We start from the raw sequence: 19,347 nt of genomic DNA on the forward strand, positions 1-19,347 counted from the left end.
GGCCAAGTTGAGATCTCCAATCGAGAAATAAAGCACATATTAGAAAAAACGGTGAGGCCAGACAGGAAAGATTGGTCATTAAGACTTGATGATGCATTATGGGCATATAGAACGGCTTTCAAGACCCCGATTGGGATGTCACCCTACAGGCTAGTGTATGGAAAAGCTTGCCACCTACCTGTGGAACTCGAGCATCGTGCGTATTGGGCCATCAAGAAATTCAATTTTGACATGCAGCAAGCCAGCTCAGAAAGAAGATTACAGCTGGCAGAACTTGAAGAAATTCGCAATGATGCATACGAAAATGCCAAGATTTACAAGCAACGAATGAAAGTCTTCCATGATAAGCAAATTATGAGAAAATCGTTCACTCCAGGTCAGAAAGTGTTTTTATTCAATTCTCGCTTGCACATATTCCCAGGTAAGTTACGCTCTCGTTGGTCTGGTCCCTTTATTGTTCATACTGTTTTTCCACATGGGGCAATTGAAATTATGGACCCAAAGAACGGTGTCACGTTTAAAGTTAATGGTCAAAGATTAAAGCCATATCTAGAGTACCAACCACATGACGAAGACACCGAAATAAATTTGAGTGACCCACCAAATTTGAATTGATTTTTCTTTCTTTCTTTTCGTTGATTTGATTTTTCTTTCTTTCTTTTTATTATTATTCTTTTGCTAATTGAAATTTTTTTTGCATAAGTGTGTTTATTTTACCATTAAGTTTTCTCTTATCATTTTTAATCATGAGTCTCATACTTAGACCGTTCCTCCTGAACATTCTTAAACCACTTCAACGTGTCAAAACTCATCTCAAAAGGCAGATTCAATTTTGTAAAACACAACGCATTTGGGCTCTACAACCACCAGAGTTAGTAGCCTATGTTGAGGGTTTAGAACGCCAACTCAGAGACATTGAGAGAAGTGTTTACGACATCCAGTTGGAGCTTGAGGTAAATTCAATAAGAGGACGATTTTAATTTTCTTTGTGTGTTTTAATTTGTTTTTCTGTTTGTGTGCTTTAGTTTGTTACCCCGGTGAAGTGGCGGATAACGGTACTCCGTGACAATCAAGTCGGTTACTTCAGTTTCCCATAATAACTGATATTCTGAGGCGAAGGTATGGACAGAAATGAGATTCTAGCAAAGCTTCACAAGCGATTCCCTTCACTTCCTCAGAATGCCCTCCTTACGATCTATAAAGCTCGGTCCGAACGCATGCGATTGCTCATGAGGAATAACATACCTGCTGATATCCGTTGGTTAATTGAGGCGAAAGTACGATCGACAGGTGAGTTACCTCCAAAATTTATTGCATTTATGCCTGGTTGTGGTAGAGGAAATTATGCAAGAAAACGACGAGCTCGAAGAATTTCTGTTGCTTGTCATAAGTGTGCCAGAATGAGTTGCAATAAAAACCCATGTTCTTTAGGAATGGTGTCTGACAACAGGGAAGATAAGATTCAATTCATTAGGGATGGCTTGAATAAGGAGTCATTGGATGATATCCTTTTGTCTCTTGAAACGCATCCCAGTGGATATGTGCAAGGAGCGATTCTCCAGTTATGGCCATTATTCCAGAAAGAGCATGCACGATATAGTCTCGGGAATCTGACTATAAACGACCCTATTTGCCAGTTTATAAGAAAACTGGATAGGAAGCCTATCCTCGACCCATAGAGGGCGTTCAAGCCGTTTCTGGACGTAAAATCAGAGGAAGATGTGAGCCACAGTCGCAACTACCTGTAAATATCCTTTTACTTTATTGTTATTTTATTTCACTATTGTCTTATTGTCTGCATTATTGTCTTTAATAATTTTATTACTGTTTGCTTTTTTCTTTTTACTGTTTTCTTTTTGACTTGCGAGCCACGTGCTTTACGCGTTATTTGACACTGACATATTACCTCATACACAACCATGACCCACTATCACCAAGACTCTTAAATGTGATTTCTTTTTTGTCAAGCACTCACAAATTGTTTTCGAGAAGTATCACAATGGCAGCTACTCCCAATAGACAATTCAAGAACATTTGTGTGCTTTCTGGATTTACCTATGGCAAACATAAAGAGTTCGTTGAGGCAGCCATAGATCTTGGTCGAAGCATAGCAGCGAGAAAATTACACTTGGTGTATGGAGGAGGTAATCGAGGGTTATCAAAAATGGTCTCAGAAGCAGCTTTTATCAGAGGAAGTCAAGTGTTAGGCATCATCCCAAGAGTCCTAAAACCATTGAGCAGTTCGTCTGACTCATCAACTGGAGAAGAGTTAGTCGTCTCAGGTATGCAAGAAAGAATAACTGAAATGCTTAATTATGCTGATGCTTTTATTTTCCTTCCAGGAGATCTTGCAACACTAGAAGCACTTATGACACTAGCATCTTGGGCCCATCTACACATTCACCAGAAACCCATCGGTTTGTTAAATGTCAATAACTTTTATGATGGCTTTATCGCATTTCTTAACCATGCAATAAAAAACTATTTCATTCCTTCTAATGTGAAAAAACTCTTTATTTGTGCTCACTCTGCTACTGAGCTACTTGATGTGTTACAAGCTTATAAACCGGAGCCAGACCCCTGGACCTTTGTGTTGGAGCGACCAAATAATGATGGTAACAGTAGCCGCAGTAAGAAGTACAAATTAGATTTAACTCTCCGCCTGTAAATATTTTCTTCTGTGTTGCACCACCCAGGTGATGTCTTCTAAACTCTACTTCTTTCATTTCAAACATTGAGGACAATGTTTCGTTCTGGTTGGGGGGAGGGAATAGTCGACAATTGTGGAATTTTGGTTAAGTTTTTACTAATTTTTTGTTGTAGAAACTAACTGTTGCTAACTTTTTGTGTTGAAGATGGCTGAATATGGAGTGTAGTTACTCTAGAAACGCATCTTCATTGTTTGAAAAAAAAAATTCAAAAAAAATTCAAAAAAAAAATTAGACATTTTCTTTTTCTTTATTAAGTTTTGATGTTTATTTTTCTTCTTTTTAATTTCTCCTCTATGAATATACATTTTCCAACTTTTGAGTCGAAGATGGCTGAATATGGAGTGTAGTGCCTCTAGAAACGCATCTTCTTAGTAAAAAAAAAAAAAAAACCAATTTTCGTTTTCTATTATTTTAAGTGTAACTTTTCTAATTAGTTTTTATGCATCATTTTCATATCTCTGCATACATATTTTCCTTTCATGTTTAGAATAGGTTGGGGGGGAGAATGTTGTTTAAAAAAAAAAATTATGTGATTTGTTTTAACATTAGATGACATGATTAATTTCAAATTTTAGTATTTGTATTATCTTTGGTCTTAAGTGATGTTACATTATGTTTGCTACTCTACATGTTGATGTCGGAGACAAATATGCGTTGCTTGAAGGAATGAACATGTCATAATAAGTACCAAGTGAGTTTTTGAGCCTATCATTTTTCTTGGAGAGTAACCCTTTTGCCCATTCTTTATACAGCTTAACAGTTTATTATTGTATACACGATCTCTAGATTTCTTTTGAGTTAACCCTTAATAAAAAAAAAAGAAAAAAAAAAGTGTGTTGCTACATTTGGAGGCCCATCTAACTAATAGATATGGAAGGTTATTTAGAGCCCTAAAAGACGATGGAAAGGCCATCTTTGATCCGTTTGAGCCTTTCTAGCCATCCCTTTTATTAAATATCCATAGTTAACCCTTTTGAGCCTTTAAAAAAAAAAAACATTTTCTTTGTCAACTTATTATCTTGACCCACTCCGATTTAGAGTATTATCCGATATCTTATAAGTTCCATCACCTATTTATGTTTGAGAAAATGTAAATAATTATGTTGTTCAGTGAAGTTATACAAAAAAAAAAAACAACAAAACAAAAGTTGTTGTTTCAAAAGAATAAAAATAACAATAATAGGTGAAATCCACCTTGCAACTTCCAAAAAATAAAAAAATTCTTTGCATTTTTCTCAAACATACACTTTGTTTTCCTTATTTCCTTTCTTTGTTAACCATGTCCCTAGCCTACGTTACATCCTAATAAAAGTCCTTCCTGATTTTAGGGAACTATAATCTGAAGTAGAAGCTAGTTATATGGGCTAAAAAGATGTAGTGGTGCATATAAAAAAATAAATAAATAAATTGGGTTGACTAACAGTTTTTATTTGACTTGAGATCGTATTATTTTTAAGCTGAGGGCATATTTATTTCATCTTGGTGAGAGCATGTGATATCACTTCTTCATTATTTTCTCTCAATTATCATTCATTGGAGTGACTATTTTTATTGGGTTTAATTTATTTGTAAGAGTGTCACTACTTCCAGGAGATTTTGGGGTTTGACATGTCATTCTTGAAAGTAGCTATAACAAAGTCTACTGGGCTGATTCATGTGGATGGTTGATGTGGGTGTGATGTTGCTTTAGACTGGAGATAATGCTTACACTTTTATTTGATTGCTATCATTAATCTGATTGAATAAACACAAGTGTTTCTAAAAAAAAAAAAAAAAATCATTTTGAATTTGAATTTTGTTTTCGCTTTATTTGCTAGGGACTAGCAATAAGCTGGTTGGGGGGTGTGTTGAGTGTTAGAAAATGCATATTTATAAAGGAGAAAACCGTCATTTTACATTTCAAGTCTTACTAACAACCCTTACTTTTATGTATTTAACATTCTTGTGATTTAATTACGTGTGTTTTATTTTAATTAAGTAATTTATGTATTTTAGGGGCATTATAGTCATTTCACAATAAAGGAGAGATCAGACGGCAAAACGGACATCACTTTTGAACTCAGGACGGTTGAAAACCTTAGGAGGAGCATAAAAGGAAAAATGATACTATTCACATGTACGGTACTATTCACGTATACGGGACTGTATACGTTACTGTTCACGGCACTGTTCACATAGATGGATCGATGACGTGGCATTGACCGATGATGTGGCATTGACTGATGAGGTGTCACGATCCTGTTGGACTAAAATTCTTATGTACTGTTGATGGTGACGTGGCAGCATATCAGTGGACGAAAAATCTCGCGTACGGTGCATGCATCACACAGGATTATTTTCAACCAAACCGCGTTACTATTCAAAGTCGGGTCAAACCGTGTTACTGTTCATCCGCGTGGTCAAACCGTGGACTGTTGACTAATGACGTGGCGCAATCCTGAGCGTCCAAACTGTTTTTAATCCGATGGCCATGATTTACTCCATGTATCTATAAAAAGGGGGCCCCTCCCCCCTAATTTGATATCTCTGAATCCATTTTTGGGATCCATTTTCTGTAATTCCCTCTCCATCTTGTATTTTCTTCGTATTTTAATAAATTCCCATTTTGCCCCTAGTTCAACTATGAGTGGCTAATTTTCTTTCAAGCTTGGGTTGAAGGTGAAGTCTCAACATGTGTCATGGGCTTAATTTGGTAAATTTATTTTCTCTTCCCCTCTAGTTTTTGTGGATGTTTTGACTTCTCGTCGACAAATAATACTAATCTTGTCTAGTACCGCCTTGGTTTCACCGGCCCTCTAGTATAAGGTTATTATTATTTGGCACGATAAGCCCTTAGCACCATATTGATTAGAGCGTGGTTCATGAGGTGTGAATTCCCCCCTCATGATTTAATTGGCATTAATAAGGAATATTTAGCCCATGATGCATGTCGATACGGATCCAGATACCCAAGTACGTCATTTCAATAGAATTCTCTTCAATTTATTCTCACCATTTCAATACCAATTTTAGAATTTATTCTCTCCATTTTAATTTAAGTTTTAGCATATTCCAATCATTTCCACCACAAATCCAATCACCCATTCACAAAATTAATTCTACACAATTAAAATCCACCTCCTCGTGGCATCGACACTCGTCACCATTAATCTATACTACAACAGATTCGTGCGCTTGCGAGTACATTAAAATTTGCACAACACACAGCAATCATAGCTACACCTGTTAAAGGCGTGTGTTATCATGAAGTTATCAAACCTTAGATACCATTGCCTTGGTGATTGCTTTAACCCATATGGATACTTTTTAAGTAAACAAACAAGATCTTCTTTACCAGATGCCACATCCCCTTCTGGCTGCTGTATTACAATTTCCTCTTATAATTCACCATGCAGGAAAGCTGTTTTTACATCCATCTGCTCAAGATGCATATCCTGAACAGCCACAAGTGCAAGAATAATTCTGATGGAAGCATGTCTCACTACAAGGGAAAATACTTCAGTGAAGTCAATTCCTTCCTTTTGTGTGAAACCTCTTGCCACCAGTCTAGCCTTAAATCTTCTAGGCTCAGTTCCAAGTATCCTTTCTTTTATCTTGACGATCCATTTACAGCTTACTGTCTTCCTCATAACTGGTTTTTCGATCAATTCCTAGATTTTTTTTTTTATCAGGGATGCTATCTCTTCATCCATTTCCCTCTTCCATTCCAGCTTGTTTTTACATGTGATAGCTTCCTGATAAGTCCTAGGTTCATCATTATTCAGCTCTTGAGCAACAGTCAAAACATATGCAATTAGATCAGCCACTGCATATCTTTTAGGTGGTCTTATAGTCCTTTTCTTTCTGTCTCTTGCTAATTGATAGGTGTCCTCTTCACTTTCTGCTGATTCATGTTCAACACCAGCTTCAGGTTCTATTTCAAGACCCTCAATTTCTGAGTCAAGTTCTTTCAAGTTGTGAGGCTCCACCTGAAACTTCACTTTATCAAACTCAGCACCTGATTCAGAGTTGTTAACATGACTCTTTGGTCTATTCAAAATCTCATCTTCATGGAAGGTTACATCTCTGCTTAAAATGCATTGTGGTGGGTTTGAGTCAATACACCACAATCTATAGCCTTTGACACCCTCTGGATACCCCAGAAACCTTCATTTTAATGCTCTTGGTTCCAGCTTACCCTACTTTACATGAGCATATGCTATGCAGCCAAAGATTCTGAGTTTTGAATAATCAGCTATTCTTCCTGACCACAGTTCCATTGGTGTTTTGCATCCTATGGCAGTTGATGGGCTCCTGTTGACTAGATAGCATGCTGTGTTTAAAGCTTCTACCCAAAGAGTTTTTGGGAGCTTAAAATAGATCAACATGCACCTTACCTTCTCTATCAAAGTTCTATTCATCCTCTCAGTAAGACCATTTTGTTGAGGGGTATAAGTGACAGTTTTGTGCCTCTGAATCCTATTCTTCTCACAGAAGTCTTCAAACAACTTATTGCAGTACTCCAAGCCATTATCTGTCCTCAGAGTTTTCACCTTCAAACCAGTTTGGTTTTCAACTAAAATCTTCCACCTTTTGAATTTTTCAAGAACCTTATCCTTACTTTTGAGTGCAAAGATCCAAACTATCCTTGAAAAATCATTTATAAAAGTCAGAAAGTATTTACACCCACCTAATAAAGTCATTTGTGCAGGCCCCCACAAATCAGAGTGTATGTATCCGAGTATCTCTTTGGTGGTATGAGTTGTAATCTCAAACCTTGGCCTGGAAGACTTTCCTAAAATATAATCTTTACTGAACCCCAAAGTTACTATATGATCTTTCCCAAACACTCATTGTTTTTGTAGCTCTCTCAGGCTTCTTTCACTCATATGCCCCATCCTCAAATGCCACAGCATTGATTTGTTCCCTTTACTGTCAATTACACTTGCCTCTCCAACAGCAGTATGTCTATCCAACACAAACATGCCATTTTCTTTTATACCTTTCTTAATCACCATTGAGCCTTTAATTACCTTCAATACCCCTTTTTCAGCCTTAATCACACAACCTGTTTAATCTAGCATGCCAATTGAGATTAAATTCCTTTTTAAATCAGGAACAAACATAACCTGTGTTAATTCCCTTACCATACCATCAAACATTCTAAGGCTAACAATCCAAATACCAACCACTTTACACATTGAGTTATTACCCATTAAAACCATACCCCTATCACACGACTGATATGAAGTAAAATAACTTATATTTGGACACATATGGAAGGTACAACTTGAGTCAAGGACCCACTAACCTTGAGGTTTTTAATTTGTGGCAATGAGCACTCCAGCTGTTTCAAAGCTTACTTCTTCTTCTGTGGCTATAGCTGCATTTCCTGTCTTTTCCTTGGTTTCTTTATTCTTGTTCTTTCTTTCAGGGCAATCTCTTTTGAAATATTCTTCTTTATGGTAATGAAGATACTTCAAATTCTTCTGTTTAGACTTTGATCTGCCTTGTTTCTTTCCCTTTCTTTCCCTATTCTCATACCTGCCTCTAGCCATTAGTCCCTCACTTGATTCACTTTTTGAATTATCTTACTTGTCTTTCAACTTCTTGGTACCAAGAGCATATTTAACCTCTTCTAGGGAGAGTGTTTGCCTCCTATACAACAATGCATCCACAAAGTGCTCGTATGACTTTGGCAAAGAACTGATTAACAGCAAAGCCTTGCTCTCATCACTCAATCCTTCATCAATAGTCTCCAGTTCATCACAGACCTTATTGAACTCATTTGTATGCTCATCAAGTGATGCTCCTTCAATCATCCTCAGTGAGAACATCTTCTTTTTTATGTAAAGCCTATTTGCTAAAGATTTTGTCATATACAGATTCTATAACTTGGCCCATAAACCAATAACAATATTTTCTTTAGCCACTTCTCTGATTACAGAATCACTAAGACTCAGAATGATTGTGCTTCTGGCTTTCTTGTCTATCCCTGCTCCTACTCGTGGTATAATTGTATATCCACACCATGGTGTTAATATCATTTTACACAAAATTTAATATGTATTACCATCGCAAGTTTTCAAAATTCATGCCATGTAATATATAGAGTAAGAAGTTTCTTATTTTGAGGCAATGATTTGTTGTGAAATTAACCTTAATCACACCCCAAGATCTAACTCAGACTCCAAGATTTAAGAATCAAACATAAGCTAATTGAAACAACCACCAGATAAATAAAAAAACACAGCTCAAAGAATCAAGAATACACAAAGACTTAAGTGGTTCAGCACCTTTGAGGGTGCCTACATCCACTGGAGAAAACAACTCAAGGAGCAACTTTATTAAGCTTCAAGTTTACAGAGATGATAGCTAGCAATACAGAGAACACTCAGCAAAGCTTACTTCTTACTATAGCTTCTTTATCACTCTCTCCTCGATGCATCCAAACTACACCAGAACTAGCATATACTTATCGTATTAAAGTTGCAAAGATGAGTGACATGTCATTTCAACATGATTATCATATTTATTGTTTTAAATTTTTGAAGTTCTCTTCTTTCAAATAAATTTAATATAGCAAAAAAGTTTACTTTGGTGTTTTTAATTTTTTTTTAAATTAAAAAATCATATTTAAAATGGAGCAGTGATATTTAACTCCCTCAACTTATTAACTGGTTTCCCTATTTTAATTTATCTTATTAATTTCTAGAATTATCTTTATTAAAAAAAATTATTATTTTTTATCTATTTTATTCTCTCTCTACTTCCCCACACCTTCACATCACCCCCCAACATAACCATCACCCCCCCAACCTATCTTCATCAACAACAAATTCATCATTGCCGCCACCACTTAGTTTGTTCACCATCAACCATCATCTCGACTAACATATGATGAGTTTCAGTATTGAGTTTTTGTTAAATTTTGTGAACAAGTGGTGGGTTTTATTATTATTGCTAATATTGGTTTCGATTTTGTGTGAGAATCTAATATTGTATTTAATTTCAATTTGGAATTCAAACGAAAGAGATGTGAAAGATGATCTATTGAAAGTATGAGAGAAAATACAATTTTTTTTAATTTTTTCATAACAGTAATTTAGAATAAATACTATCAATTGAAAAGTTGGCCATAGTGAGATAAGTAAAGTGAGAGGAGTAAATATCCTCACTAATGTGGATCACTGAGTTTGGCATGTTTATTTAAGCTCAAGTCTAGTCCAGTCTACTCTAGAGTGGGTTTAAGATATAGAACCCAAATCTTGGCGTTTAAACATTGAATATAACTCAAATTTTACAAGTTGTGATATTTGACTCGCTCAGTATGTCTCATTAATTACTTTTATTCTAATACTTATTTTATCTTTATATAAAATGACCTAAAAGAGTAAATAGCTTTTATGTGTACCCATATAATAATTTCTATTAGTGTCTAATTTCGCCAATCTAATTTCTTAAATCCTAATTTTTTTTAAATTTTTAAATGATTATCTTTTCTCAAATATTGTATACTCTACTTTTATTCATAAAAGAAATAATTTGCAGTACTCAATAGAGGATAATTATGAAGTATCAAATCTTTTTTTATGGTTATGGTAAGGATGGATAAAATCTTTAAAAAGAAAGAGAGATATTATAGTGATTTTGAGATTTTTTTCCTTTTTAAAATAGATTTTATTAGTTTTATATGGTGGATGCTTAGGAAAAAAAAGGATAAAAATTATAATAAGAGTAAATTCAAAATTAGGTGGGACATATTGAAAGATAAAGATTAGTTTAAAATTTTTAACAAGGTTAATTGAAAAGTGAGAGCTGATGAGATGTAGATAAGAACTAAGGGGAAGATAGATGAGCAGAAAAGAGAGAAAGAAAAAAAAATGAGATCAAAAGGATTTTAACTCCATCTTTAGTTGACAACAAATTATTGAATTTATCTCTTTTTCTATCTCTTTCCTTTCCTCTCTTCTTCAAAAAGTTTCTTCAAACCAAACATAACATTAGTGTTTGTGGAGTCTTTACCACACACACATAGTCTCTAGATAGCACTCTCTCTCTCTCTCTCTTCCCCTCCCTACCTCTCTTTTTTATTCAGTGAAATGGGAGACTAATCTTTGGTCTTTGTCTTTCCTTTGCTTTCTCTACAACTATTCTGGCTGTGGCATGTGCTTGGTGATGCGATTGAATTGGCTATGGCTGAAGCCAAAGAAGCTAGAAAAGTTTATCAGAGACCAAGGATTCTCTGGAAACTCTTACAAAGTACTACTTGGAGACATGAGAGAACTTGCCAAGACCACTAAAGATGCTGAAAGTAAACCCATCGGCCTTTCCGACGATATCGCCCAACCAATTCTGCCTTTCCACCATCATATCATCACTAACTACGGTACGCCTCGCTACTAATTTGTCATAAAACTTTACTTGTAAGTATATTTGTTTTGAAAATTCTCTAATTGAGCAGTTGAGCCTGCCTAGTTAGAGAACATGATTTTTTTTAGTTTTTCTTTTGTCTTTTTTTAGTCCAAATTACTTTTTATCTTAATACCTCCCCAGCATCAATTCAAACTCAGATATTCAACTAAATAAAACTCAGATAGTCAATTAAATAAAATTACTTGAAAATCACTCGACCAATTGGACTTTTAAATTGCTTGAAAATTAGTTTATTATGATTTTATTATTCTTATTATATGTCGTCCTGTCTTCATGATTCAATTTTAATTTAATCACTGGTTAAGATTACGATTCAAATGTTCAAAAGTCACTTATTTTATAAATTTTGATAAAAATGAGAGTTAATGAAAATTTTAAAACTATTAATTTTGTAATTTTTTTACTTGGACAACTACTTTTGTGGGCAGATATAGAATTACTTTTCAAAAGTAACTTATTAAAAAAACTACTATACACTTAAAGTTCCTATAATAACCTAATTATTTTAACCAAAAAAAATAATTATATCACATTTTTACTTTAACTCTATGATAAAAATCATAGCTATGAAGTATCACATTACCGAAACTAGAGAGTACTTTTTATAAAGCAGCAGGTCAATTGTGGAATAAAGCATCACTTTTTAATAAAACAATAGGTCTCGTAATAAAGCCATTTTTTTTATAAAATATCTTAAAGTCGAACTTATCAATACTCTCGCATTAAGATTTAATAATCTGTTATAAAATTATTTATACACACATGACATAAAGAATGATGAAAATTTGATAAAAGAAATTTAAAATACAAAAAAGGTCCTTTGTTTCATCATTACAAGATTGGACAATAATGTAAAATATTGGATGAGACTATTTGAACAAAAAAACATTACTCATTAAACCCATTTTCTTTATAACGTATTGTTAAAATTTAAACATTAATTTTCTACTGCATCCTTATGAAATTCAAAAATAACCTTAACTATAAATTATTATGGATTAATTTCTCCACTTTTTACACTCATTATTAACTTCTCCATTAATTCTACTGTTCTCAATTGTTATGAGCAAAGGAGGTTAAGAGCTATGCAGTACCATTTGTAGAAACATTGGGGAATATCAATGGAGTAGGGGAATATAACACAATCATTGATGTCCTTTATTTTAAGTTCAAGAACAAACTGAGATCACAATGATAAGTCAAAGACCTATGGCAGTATAAATTGTTAGTGACCCACTAACAATAGTTGCCTTGTCTTGGAGTTGCCTTTTGGAGAAACAACGTAACAGAATGGTGTGAACTTTCTTTTGTGGCCCAGTGGCGCTGGGCCCTCTTTAAAACGTTGATTATGTCAAATGTAACAATAAAATTTTCTTGTAGCGTTTATGTTTTGGCTTTGTTAAATTGTGAAATCATTCTAAAATTACATTCGGGAAATTTAGAATATATAAAGAAGAAAGTAGAAAATATATTACATAGATAATTGAGGAGAGCATATGTATTGTATGTTAGGAAATTGGTGGGTGAAGCAGGACCGCAGCTAAAATGAAATTGGAAATAAAATAAAGAACAAGCACAATAGAGGACACCAGAAATTACGTGGTTCGGCTTTTAGCCTACATCCACGGGCGAAGACAGAAGGAAATATTTTACTAGTGAAAAGGAGTTACAAGTATTGTAGTATTTTAGCTCTCTACCCAAAACCCTAATACACCCAAACTCTCAAATCACTAAAATAAGAGCTTATAAATGCAAGCTCTTAAACTCTCTCTCAACTCCCTAAATTGTTCTCTCAAGATTGGATGAAAAATGAGGGTGGGAAGCCCTCTTTATATAGCCAAAATTTTGGCTCTTTTTTTTTTTTTTTTATTGGAGTCATTCAACACGGCACCACCAACAATGGCGGGCCGTGTTGAATGTTGAATGGTTGGCACCGGCCATCTAGATGGCCGGCGCCAGCCATGACTTTCAACATTCTCCCACTTGGAGATTTGATTGAGGACCAATCAATCTCCACACCATCCTTTCTGCTTCGCCATAGTCATGTTGCCTACGTTGCTGCTAGGCCACAGGAGGATCTACTCCAGACAAACTTATCAGTATTTATCGGCTTGGTCAAAACATCTGCTAGGTTCTCCTTCGTATGGATTTTCTGTAAATCCACACTTCCATCTTCCACTACTTCTCGAACGAAGTGATACTGAACTCCTATGTGCTTTGTCCTGGAATGAAAAGCTGGATTCCTTGCAATGTGCAAGGCACTCTGACTGTCACAAAACACAGGAATTTTCTGTTGTTTGTGCCCGAGCTCCTCCAATAATCTTTGTATCCAGATAGCTTCCTTGCAAGCTTGTGTAGCTGCCATGTATTATGCTTCTGTTGTAGATAAAGCCACAACGGTCTGCAGTTTCGAAACCCAGCTTACAGCTGCTCCCGCAAGTGTAAACACATAACCAGTAGTGGATTTCCTTTTATCAAGGTCTCCTGCAAAATCTGAATCCACATAGCCCCTGACAGTAAACTCTGACCCTCCATAACATAATGCAACATCTGAGGTTCCTCTGATGTATCTCAGAATCCTCTTCACAGTTATCCAATGCTCTCCGCCAGGATTCGCCATGTATCGACTGACTGCTCCCACTGCTTGTGCAATGTCCGGTCTTGTACATATCATAGCGAACATTAAACTTCCCACTACTGATGCATACGGTACTCGAGACATCTCCTTCCTCTCTGCTTCATTGCTAGGACACATACTTGAGGATAATTTGAAATTAACAGGAAGTGGGGTAGAAATTGACTTACAATCTTGCATGTTGAAGCGCCGCAAGATTTTCTTCAAATAATTCTTCTGTGAGAGCCAAATCTTCCTGTTATTTCTGTCTCGGTGAATTTGCATCCCTGGAATCTTGTTTGCTGGTCCCAAGTCCTTCATTTCAAACTCCCTAGCCAACTGTGCCTTCAATTCTTGGATTCGATCTTTGTTGGGACCTGCTACCAACATGTCATCCACATACAACAGTAAAATGATGAAATCATTATCTTCAAATCTCTTGTAATATGTACAATGATCTGAACTGAGTCTGTTGTATCCAAGGCTCATGATGAAGGAATCAAATCTCTTATACCAACACCTCGGCGCCTGTTTGAGACCGTATAGAGATTTGTTCAACCTGCAAACCAAGTTCTCCTTTCCTTTTTCTGCAAAACCTTCTGGTTGGAGCATATAAATTTCTTCTTCAAGTTCTCCATGAAGAAATGCAGTTTTAACATCTAACTGCTCTAGATGTAGGTCAAATGTAGCACACATTGCCAAGACTATTCTGACTGTTGTGAGTCGAACCACCGGAGAAAATATCTCGTTGAAGTCAATACCTTCTTTCTGAGCATATCCTTTCACTACCAGTCTCGCACGATACCGCTCCACTTGGTCATTGCCATCACGTTTGATCTTGTAGACCCATTTGTTTCCAATGGCTTTTCTTCCACGTGGTAGTGGTACAAGTTCCCATGTCTTGTTCTTGTGTAGAGCTTCAATTTCTTCCTGCATTGCTGTCATCCACAAAGCAACATCTGAGCTGTTTAAAGCTTCATGGAAAGTTGAAGGCTCTCCATCCTCTGTTAGAAGACAGTATGCAACGTTGATCTCTGTGACATACTCCGAGTGCCACGTTGGCGGTCGTCTCTCACGAGTTGACCGACGAACTTCTGGAGCCTCGGACTCAACTGGTTCTTGTTCCTCGTGCTCTGATGCTACTTCAGAAGAATCTGAATCTTCTGGATTATTTTCGACATATACCGGCACAGTCTCTGACTTTTCTTTTACAGTGCCATCATCTTCATCTTTTCTTTGCAGTTAATCTTCTACAAAAATAACATCTCTGCTGATGACGATCTTGTGGGCAGTGGGGTCCCACAGACGATACCCCTTTACTCCATCAGCATACCCCAAGAAGATACATCTTCTAGATTTTGCATCCAGCTTTGTTCTTTCTTGGGCATTGTACATCACGTACACAGGACATCCAAATGCATGTAGGTAGGAATAATCAGCTGGCTTTCCAGTCCACATCTCCATCGCTGTCTTCAACCCAATAGCTGTAGATGGCGACCGATTTACTATATAACAGGCAGTTTTGGCTGCTTCTGCCCAGAATGAATTGGGTAGACCAGCAGTCCTCAACATAGCTCTTATTCTTTCTGTAAGAGTTCTGTTCATCCGTTCTGCCACTCCATTTTGTTGAGGAGTGTATGCCACCGTGAACTGTCTCTGAATACCTTCTTGCTTACAGAAAGCAAGAAACTCGCCGTCTGTATATTCTCCACCATTATCTGTCCTCAAGCACTTGATCTTTTTACCAGATTCAAGTTCCACCCACGCTTTGTATTCTTTAAACACAGGAAATACATCTGACTTTTTCTTAATTGGATACACCCAACATCTTCTGGAATAATCATCAATGAAAGTCACCATGTACTTTGCACCTCCCATGGATATATCCGGTGATTCCCAAACATCAGAATGAATCAAGTCTAGAATGCATTTACTTCTAGCAATAGATCTACTGAATTTTAATCTATGCTGCTTACTTATAACACAATGCTCGCAAAATGGTAAACTTACCGATTTGAGCCCCGGAAGCAATTTTCGCTCAGAGAGAATCTTCAAGCCTTGTTCTGACATGTGGCCGAGTTTGAGATGCCACATCATCGTTGATTCTTCTCCATTTGACGCGACACACGCATCAGCCTCCTGTAGTGTTTCTCCTTTAAGCATGAATAAATTAGCACCAATCTTTTCTGCCTTCATCAATATAAGCGCGCATTTAACGATCTTCATTATTCCATTCTCCACATGAGTTTTGTACCCATGACTATCCATTTGTCCCAAAGACAATAGATTTTTCTTCAGGCCATTGACATGTCTTACCTCTCCAATTGTGCGAATTGTACCATCAAACATTTTTATTTTGATAGTACCAATACCAGCGATCTTCAAGGCATGATCGTTACCCATATATACAGATCCTCCTGAGATAGGTTCATATGTGTGGAACCATTCTCTCCTAGAGGTCATGTGCCAGGTAGCTCCCGAGTCTATAAGCCAGACATCAGAAAGTCGTTTTCTGCCTTCTGAAACAGTTGTTGCCTCACTGTAGAGAATTTCGCCATCATCTGAGGTACTTGCTACACACCCCTGAGCATTTGATGACTCAGGTTCTTTGCCCTCTCTTTTCTTCTGGTTACTCCAACACTCCTTTTTGACGTGCCCTTTCTTGCCACAGTTGTAGCATTTAACATTCTTCTTACTTCTGGATTTTGATCTACCATGATTTTGACTCCCACTGGGGCCACGTTCTGTTGATCTTCCTCTCGTCACCGATAGCGCCTCCGCTTGCTGCGAACTTGCTTGTCTGTTTTCCTTGTTTTTTCGCCTGCTCTCCTCATTTAATACGGAGGCTGCAACATCGTCGAAAACTAGACCCTCCACTGGATTGTTGTTCGTCAGGTTGATGATGAGTTGATCATACGAATCTGGTAGACTTTGAAGTAGAAGCTCTGCACGTTCATTTTCCTCTATATTATGACCCAACGTTGTGAGTTGTGAAAATAGAGTCTTCAATGTGTTGATGTGGTCGGTCACCATTGTAGATTCCGCCATTCGAAGAGTATAGAGTTTCCTCTTCAAGAAGATTTTATTGTGTAGTGACTTGGCCTCGTACAATTTTGTGAGAGTATCCCATATTTCCTTCGCCGTATTTTTCTCTGCCACACTGGATAATACTCCATCCGCAAGTGCCAAGTGTAGATCAGAAATGGCATTGCCGTCTACCTCGTTCCACTTGTCATCAGTTATCTCCATGGGCCTTTCTTCAATTGCTGCCAAGCAATTATTTTTCCTCAATACAGCTTTCATCTTCATTTTCCACAACGAAAAATTATTTCCGTTAAATTTCTCAATTTCATACTTTGCCGCCATTTTATTGATAAATATTGTACACAAGCTAGTGTACCACCTTGAATAGTTGTGAGTATGTGTGAGAATGCACACCAGGAAAGTTCCCAGGAAAGACTGGAGGGGTCACAATGGTCCCACTTAAAACCCAAACTCCTTAAGCTCTTATCGCCTTTGTGACAGAACTTTCCTAGACATGTACAGAATCACACAGTTGCTTTACTCACACCACTATTCCCTGCTTTGCACCGCAAAATTCTTGGATCGCTTCCACCGTTTCACGTGAATAGTACCGTATACATGAATAGTACCGTACACCGTATACGTGAATAGTGTCGTACGCCGTATACGTGAATAGTGCCGTACACCGTATACGTGAATAGTGCCGTACTCCGTATACGTGAATAGTGTCGTACTCCGTATACGTGAATAGTGCCGTACTCCGTATACGTGAATAGTATCGTATGCCGTATACGTGAATAGGTGAACAATTCCTGACTCCAAAAATACAACCAATAGCTCTGATACCACTGTTAGGAAATTGGTGGGTGAAGCAGGACCGCAGCTAAAATGAAATTGGAAATAAAATAAAGAACAAGCACAATAGAGGACACCAGAAATTACGTGGTTCGGCTTTTAGCCTACATCCACGGGCGAAGACAGAAGGAAATATTTTACTAGTGAAAAGGAGTTACAAGTATTGTAGTATTTTAGCTCTCTACCCAAAACCCTAATACACCCAAACTCTCAAATCACTAAAATAAGAGCTTATAAATGCAAGCTCTTAAACTCTCTCTCAACTCCCTAAATTGTTCTCTCAAGATTGGATGAAAAATGAGGGTGGGAAGCCCTCTTTATATAGCCAAAATTTTGGCTCTTTTTTTTTTTTTTTTTTTTGGAGTCATTAACACGGCACCACCAACAATGGCGGGCCGTGTTGAATGTTGAATGGTTGGCACCGGCCATCTAGATGGCCGGCGCCAGCCATGACTTTCAACATTGTAGTGTATTAGGGTTATGGTTCATCATAAAATGGATGTATAAAGTAGCTTTTGTTTGTTTTTCTAATTAAATGTAATTTTGATCAAGGGCAGTTTGGTAATAAAATTTTTAATTAGATAACAAGTTAAAAAAAGTAAATTTACGGGTTCAATAGCCTCACTCGTTTATTTTTGTCTTAAAATTAAAAACCAAAAATGCCCACAAGGCGAAACGAGAAACTTTCACTCAACTAGGGGGTATTTGAGATTTTTCATAAATTTTCATTTGTCACTGTCATTATAATTTTCTGTTAAAGTAACATTTTTCCCCGCAAAATCCATTTTAACGAAATTACTTTTTAAGAAATTGTTGATGGGGTGCTGATGTGTTCAACATATTGTAAGCTTGGTTTATTACTTTGTACTTGAATTGAAGATATATTATAAGAGTAAAAAAAAAAAAAAACAAAGTACTTAAATCTTGTGGTTATTTTTAGTGGGTGTTATTGCGTGATTCTAAATGATCTTTGTAATCTTCTTTCCTATTTATAGTGAAGCTTTGCAGTGGCCGAAACGGACGTAGCTCTCACATTCGAAGTGGACTACTATAAATATGTGACCTATAGTGTTTTCTTAACTTTTATTCTCTAATGGCGCTCTATACTCTATAGCAAACGACTGGGATTCTATCATCCATCCATAACATTTATGGCTAACAGCATGTACTCCTAAATTACAGGTAAGAATTCTTTCATATGGATGGGTCCAAGACCAATCATAAACATCACAGATCCCAAAATTGTAAGGGAAATATTTAAGAAGCATGATATCTTTCAGGAACAGAGAAGCTCAGTTGCGAAGCTGCTGGTCTCTGGGATGGTGGTGTATGAGGGTGAGCAGCGGCTTAAAGTTCAAAAACTCACCACTCCACATTTCCGTCTCGATAAGTTGAAAGTTCATTTTCAACTTCATTTGATCATACATATCATGTTTCAATGGCAATTCTTATTGTTACATGACCTATGACATTAGTTGACAATTTTTTCCATTTCTTTTTGTTAGAATATGTCACCTACGATTCATAAGAGCTGCAATGACAATATGACATGCTAAGTAAATGAGAGACTCGATTTCAAAGAAAGGATCCTGTGAGTTAGTTGTGTGGCCTCGTATTCAAACTTTGACAGCCGATGTGATTTATCGAACAGCATTTGGCAGTAGCTTTGACGAAGGAAGAAAAATATTTGAATTTCCACCGGAACAAATTAGATTAATCACAGATTGA

General features: G+C 36.6%; 1 pseudogene; it reads left to right on the top strand.

The window, feature by feature from the left end:
• Positions 1–10,868: 10,868 nt before the first annotated feature.
• On the top strand, positions 10,869–19,347 carry LOC112099842 (annotated as a pseudogene).

This window comes from Citrus clementina, unplaced genomic scaffold (genome assembly GCF_000493195.1).
Source record: "Citrus clementina cultivar Clemenules unplaced genomic scaffold, Citrus_clementina_v1.0 scaffold_3, whole genome shotgun sequence".
NCBI classification, from domain to species: Eukaryota; Viridiplantae; Streptophyta; class Magnoliopsida; order Sapindales; family Rutaceae; genus Citrus; species Citrus x clementina.